We start from the raw sequence: 7,456 nt of genomic DNA, 5'->3' as shown, positions 1-7,456 counted from the left end.
GTTGCTGGTGTTTCCCCATTTGTCTTGAAATCTCTGTAGACATTCACGACAGATGGGTTTTCCCGGTCTCATCAGGCAAAATCCAAAATAATTCCAAATCTCGCTACTTGAATTGTGTTGTGTAAAAAGCATCTCATTCTCCAAAGTTTTACTTAAATCCATATTATCTATTAGGAGACAAGACCACCAAATTAACACTATGGGATTCAGACGTGTGTGTTTGAAGCATGGGAACACTCATTGAAAAATAAACAATACCATGTAAGGCGCAAATTTTAAACAGCCTTTTGTGCTCTTAAAGGGCACTGTGTGAAGGGGACGCCACTCGAAAAGACTATATTTTTAATGTTATTGCAGACATAGGTCTGATTTAAATGAAGGTTTTAGCGAAAATAATATTTACTACCGCACATACAACATAACTTACAGTACTACTGTACTGATGGTACTACTGTTTAAAAAATACTGTGGCACCGCCAGAGGTGGGTAGTAATGCGCTACATTTACTCCGTTACATTTACTTGAGTAACCTTTTGGAGAAAAAAATGTACCTTTAGAGTAGGTTTAAAAGTGGGTACTTTTACTTTCACTCAAGTAAATTTCTAATGAAAAAAAATTACTTGTACTTCGTTACAATGGGTGGCGTTCCTGTCCTTACATTACTGGGTTTAATTTTAATTAATGCGTAATTTATTTAGAGATTACTGAATGGGACTTTTACAACAGCAGAAGTTTAGCTGCAAGCATTGTCACAGACTGTCACTCAAGTGGAGTCCATCACTGCTGCAGCATCAAGCTCTTCAAAAAAAGTGAAACACTTTCTTCACTCTGCACAGTAAAAAAAGAATAGTTTCGTCATGCAATGCATTGATTTAACACCCAGACTATTTCAAGATATTTCAAGATTAAAACTGAAGCTCCAATTTAAGGCAGCACACTGAGGAAAGTTGTGGCTCTAATGATAATGCTGGCTTTTCTGTGACATGGTGATGGTCGTTTTCAGGATGATTCTGTAAATATGGTAGCTCAGTGTAGCTATTTGTCCCATGTCCCGCATGTCTTGAGCAGTTTTTACGCATTTACCCCGCGCCCTCGCGGGGATACTGGAAACTATCGCAGCTTCTTTTAACTCTATAACTGTATAAATCCATGTAAACATCCAAGTTAAGTGTAAATGTCTTTTGCTCTGCCGATCGCGTGATTGACAACTGTAGCGAGAACAGACAGCATTTCTGCGCGTGCACAGCGAGGGGCGCGTAGCACGCGGGCACGAGGCGATCGCATGGCGATGAGAGTGGCTGTGTCCGAAATCATTCACTCATTCACTATTTCCTATATAGTGAATGGCAGTGAGTGCAGTATATCTCAGCATTGAGTTAACGAAATGAGTCATGAATTCGGACGCTGACATATACACCGAGTGTCGGAGCTCTGGGGCTGGCAAAAACTATTTATTATTTAGTAAATAAAGAATTCTTCATCTTAATGGTAAAATTCTGTATAAATATAAATAAAGAGTACATTATAAAATGTATCTGTATGTTTTGCCTCTCTATATGTTATGTTATTTGAATCAAGTAATGATTTGTCAAAAAGTAATTTAATACATTCAGCATGAAATAAAACATTGCAGGAGTGAAGGAAGCAGTAAACTGGCGTCTCTCTCTCGCCCGCTCACGCTCACGTTTTCACCATAATAATTACTAGAAAGGTTTCCAAACCTCTCTTCTTACTGACAAATTCATCCAAATCTGACAAGAGCGCTTAAAGGGATAGTTCACCCAAAAATGAAAATTGTCTCATTATTTACTCACCCTCATGCCAGATGTGTATGACTTTCTTTCATCTGCTGAATACAAATTAAGATTTTTAGAAGAATTTCTCAGCTCTGTAGGTCCATACAATGCAAGTGAATGGGTGCCAAAATGTTGATGCTCCAAAAAGCACATAAGGGCAGCATAAAAGTAATCCATAAGACTCCAGTAGTTCAATCAATATCTTCAGAAGCGATTTGATAGGTGTGGATGAGAAACAGATCACTTTCACATTCTTCTTGTGTTTTTGGTGATTCACATTCTGCATATCGACCCCTGTTGGGCAGGGAGAAGAATGTCTAGCAAAAAATGACAAATATTAATCTGTTTCTCACCCACACCTATCATATCACTTCTGAAGATATTGATTTAACTACTGGAGACTTATGGATTACTTTTATGCTGCCTTTATGTGCTTTTTGGTGCATCAACATTTTGGCACCCATTCACTTGCATTGTACTGACCTACAGAGGTGAAATATTCTATAAATTATATACATAATTTGTGTTCTGCAGAAGAAAGGAAGTCATACACATCTGGGATGGCATGAGGGTGAGTAAATGATGAAAGAATTATCATTTTTGGGTGAACTATCCCTTTAAAGTAATAGCTCAGCCATAATTTAATATTCTGACATAATTTCCCTACCCTCATGTTGTTCCAAACCTGTGTGACCTTCTGTATTCTGTGGAACACAAAAGATGTTAGACAGAATGTTAGGGACTGACAGTCTCAGTCACCATTCACTTTCAAAATATGGAGAGAAAAAAAAACACATTCACTAAAAGTAAATAGTGACTCAGGAAAACATTCTGTTTAATATCTACTTATGGAAGAAAGAAAGTCATACAGGTTTGGAACAACATGATGGTGAATGATGACAGAATTTCCACTAATAATAATAATAATGATAAAAATAATAATTCTGTAATACATGTTAAATGTGTATTATGTAATGGAATATAGGGGAGTTAATGTCCATTATGTAATTTGGGAAAGTAACGAGTTACTCACTACTTGACTACACTGTTAATTGGATACTTTCTTACTCTTACTCAAGTAATTATTTATGTTAGTACTTTTACTTCTACTTGAGTAATTATTATTTTAAGTAATTGTACTTAATGAGTAGTTTTTGGCTACTCTATCCACCTCTGGGCACCGCCTGTATTTTGAAGCTTTAGTATCACGATACTATGGTAGCACCGGTCTACCGTGCAACCCTACAATGTACACTAATGTGTACTTTAGCGCATTTTTGCCATAGAAATCCTATATTTACTGTGCATTATCACATTGAGAATCAATTGGTTCATCCAAAAGCTGAAAAAATGTGCTTTCAGAGGCTTTATATGGAGTTATAATGAAAATAGGGTGCATTTCGAGCTGTTCTGAGAACTGTTCAGTGCAGACAGACAGCACACTGGAGGTTAAGTCATTCACTAAATAGGGAGCAAGGGAGCATCCTATAGCTCTTTATGCAGATAAGTGCATTCACTCCAAAAATCCAACTAAAAGTTCAGTTTCAGGCAGCAGATGATTTGGACCACTCAACATGTTTGGCAGACATGGGACAATGGTAATCAGTACATAGATTCAGAATTTATAATGTATAATTCTCTTTTAACATGGCTGGCAGTGATTAGATGATGCTGGCCATTACTTTGACTCAGAATGAATAATGCTAATTTCTGATGTAATGTCTGTAACATCTAAAAAACATGAGAATAACCAACACTCCTGGAAACATAATAAACAATTTGATAAACAAAAATAAAAATAAATCTGACATTCTATAGCTTGGTATTAAAATTTCACAACATAGGCCTGCTGTCCACATATGTTGCCATCACTTTTTAGAAAAACTGTTTGCTCTTAAAAATGAAAAACTTTTCTTTTTCCTTTTTTTTTTTTTTTTTTTTGCTTGTTTATTAGGTGCAACTAGTTACAAATCAAAAAGGGAAATGGAAAATGTACACAGCAGTCACGCTCAGGTCTCAGAAGTTTAGGATTGGTTATTAAACCCATTCTTTATCTTTTGTATGGCGTAGCAGAAGTTCTATGAATGGTTTTAAAATGGATAAGCTGATGACTCGAATTATGGAGCACAATACGTTTTTAATATTTAAAGGTAATTTTAGCTTGGCACAGAATCTAAAACATTGCGCTCATTTTTACCATTCTTTAGAATGTTAGCACTGAAAAGAGGCCCAAATGCCCAAACACATGCCAGAATGTGTAGGATTAAAGTTTGGTCAATCTTAACATCTCGCAAATCTCTAAATGTGTTAGAACATCAAAATATATAAAATAAAAAAAAATGGATTAAGAGTCAAATTGATTCCTTTGTCAAAAACTGTCATTTAATCTGCACTAAGACAACCTTCAATAACTGCATGCTTGCTTTGCCATCTCTATAAGTCTCAGATCCTTGCAGCTTACCCTGTGTAACCATGGATACAGATTTCAATGTCTGGAAAGCTGTCAGTGAAGTCACAAACTGTGATATCTCTGACATTAGGTAAATGCAAATGCAGGCGACGTTGTACAACTGTCAACAAGCATTCCCACTTCACGCCTTTGCAATATGGTAAAAAAAAAAAAAAAAAAAAAAAAAAAATTTAAATGCAGTAGAGAACCTGTCTACATATATGAAAATTACAACGGCTTTAGCATGCAGAAGGAATACAGTGACAATCTCTGAAGAAATAGAAGGCAGCTCGGATTTATCTTCAGACACAGTAGAGCTTCTACCAGGGTTGGTCTCACTATTCCAAGCCAGATCTGACAGGTTTGAATATGTAAAACAGATTTGACACATAGCATGCTAATTTTAGAACTGTTTCTTTTAGCACGAGGATGATTCTCAGGTTTGTTTTATTTATTTCTTTTTTTCACTGTGAGTTTCTGTCATTTTTCTGTGAGTTCAACAGCCTTGAAATCTTGTATTGTTGTTAGAAGAGTGTAGGTGTGATAGTACACTGCATAATGCTAACAACTGTCAATTCATTGGAGGAAGTCAACACAACTACAGGAAAAGAACTGCTGCTGGAAGCCTGCACAGGGACTGGTCCCTCGGAAGACTTTGGAGGAAATTTCCCATAACTTCTCACATGCTACTAAAAACTTCAAAGGCTAACCTCTGCAGGGCAGCTAATGTAGGAGGAAGTTGGCAACTGTGGCTCACTGCATTTCAAACAGCATAGTGAAAAATAAACAAGACGTCTTGTTCTAATGTCCTGCCTCTGATTTATCAACGTAGTCTCAAGACAAACTCATAATAATCGTAAAAATAAATAAATAAGAAAAATAAGTATGAATCTTACGAGGCTATGACTTTATTCCCACTGAGACAAACCAATCAACAAACAGAATTTCCAATCAATACAATACAGGCATCAAATTTAATGTAGCATCCTATCCAAGACTTATTTTAAAAAGGAAATGTCAATAAGTTTGGTTAGTCATTCAATACTTAGTTATGCAATAAAACTTACAGATGTGTGTCAATAACCTGTTGGTAACACAGTTCCCTCATGTCTTTCCAAGCCTGTATGTTTCTCTTTAGTCCGGAACACAAAAATTATTTAGCTATTATTTTTCCATAAGTGAATGAGAATAAAAAGTACCAGTAAAATAGAAGAAAAGCAGTCCATGCAAGTAGTGCCTTATGTTTCAATTCCTCACTGAAGTCATATGATAGCTTTCAAATCTTGCACATTAAAATTTACCATGTTGGTCCTACATACGAGAACCAGTTATGTCTGAGATAAATTTATTCTCCTCTAATGTACGGGGCTTTCGATGTATGCAACCGAATTATCACAGTATTGCTTTTATCACAAGAGCGGCAGATTTGAATACACCAGATTTCAAAGCTATAGTATGGCTTCAGAGAACTTGGAATAGTGTATGGTGAATTGTATGGATTACTTTAATGGTACTTCTTTTTCTCTTTTTTAGAGCATGACCACAAATGTTAATATTGTTTGTTGGTTGGTTGATTTTTCTCAACAGGGGATTTAAAGTTGTACGTTATTAGTATGAGCCAACTTGTATGATTTCTTATGATTTTGCCATCTGGTTAACTTGTGTAAGTTATTGCAAGTTCAACATGAGGCCAGATTGGATTTACTTTGCTTTATTGTTTTTGAAAATGAAAAAGTGGACATAAACCTTTCTGATGTAAAGGAAAATAATAATGTGTGGTTTCCATAGATGAGTGGTGTAGTGCTGTTCTAGCCACTATTGTGGACGCGATAGTGTTATTATGTTCTGTTTTGGTGCATGGAAGTCAAAATACACTAATGTAATGCAAACATAAACACCAGCTGAAAGCAAATGATTATTTTCTGTTCCTGAGAAAAGGATTTGCAAATTGTAGTATTGTTCAGTTGTTGCACATAGTTTGGTAAATAACAATCAGTGTGACCACTGGAACAAAGACAATGTATCCAAAGCACCTCACTATGACTAGGGATGTTCTGATTAAACAACAACAGGAAAACATTGCTTCCTCTGTCTTTCCTTTGTTAATTGAGGGCTTTTTCCATGAGGGAAACAGCATTTCTGTTTCATCCACTGAACAAAATCAGATATTTTGACCCAACAAAATATGTGCACATCACCCTACAGAGGGACAATGCTCTTTTTTAATTACCCTACACTATTACCCCACACTGTTTCTACTCTATCTACCCTGCCAGAGAAGGCCATAATGAGCCTTTGCTATCAGGACTGGTGATCAAAGGGGTTCAATCTAATGGGGTGACAGTAAAATCCTGTTTTATCACCACTAAACCAGACACCCGCATTTCTCCAGGATAACTGTGCTTGTGAGGGTGGCTCAGTAGGTAGCACTGTCACCTCACAAGAAGGTCCTGGGTTCAAGTCCCAAGGCCCAGCTCAACTGGTCCAGCACTATTGTGGACTCAAGATGGGATGTGGACTCAAGATGGCGCCGAGTATGGCTGCTGCGTTGCGAGCTCCGACACAACTTAGCAATGGTTTGTTTGTTTTGTTTACAATTCTTATGTTTTTTGTCTTGGATGTTGTCTGCCTTATTGTCTACGACAGACAAACACTTTTGGACATTGGCTCAGCGATCTCACACCGTAAACCGGACTTCACATTCCTCAATGCCGACCCGCTGTTTACAAACACGCAAGCGGAGCCCTTTGTCTGGGCAGCACGGCCGCGGAAACGCAGGAGGAAAAGGGGAAACAGAGCCGGCGTTCTCATCAGAGTAAGACGCCGCGCAAATCGACACCCCCGCTACCCACTATTCTACTGGCAAATGTTCAGTCTCTGGATAACAAGCTCTGCGAGCTGAAAGCGCGGATCTCTTTCCAACGAGAGACGAGGGACTGCTGCGTTATCTGCCTTACGGAAACTTGGATGTCTGCGGAGATTCCAGACTCAGCCATTGAACCCGCGGGGTTCTCCATGCTCCGAGCGGACAGAGCGAAAGACCTCTCAGGTAAAACTAGAGGAGGTGGTGTATGTTTTATGATCAACAAATCCTGGTGTGATCAGAGGAACGTACATTCTATCAAGTCTTTCTGTTCTCCTGATCTGGAATTTCTTATGCTTCTGTGTCGACCATTCTGGCTACCGAGGGAATTCACAGCGGTCATTATCA

This window comes from Myxocyprinus asiaticus, chromosome 21, assembly GCF_019703515.2.
Source record: "Myxocyprinus asiaticus isolate MX2 ecotype Aquarium Trade chromosome 21, UBuf_Myxa_2, whole genome shotgun sequence".
NCBI classification, from domain to species: Eukaryota; Metazoa; Chordata; class Actinopteri; order Cypriniformes; family Catostomidae; genus Myxocyprinus; species Myxocyprinus asiaticus.
This window is presented reverse-complemented; position numbering follows the sequence as displayed.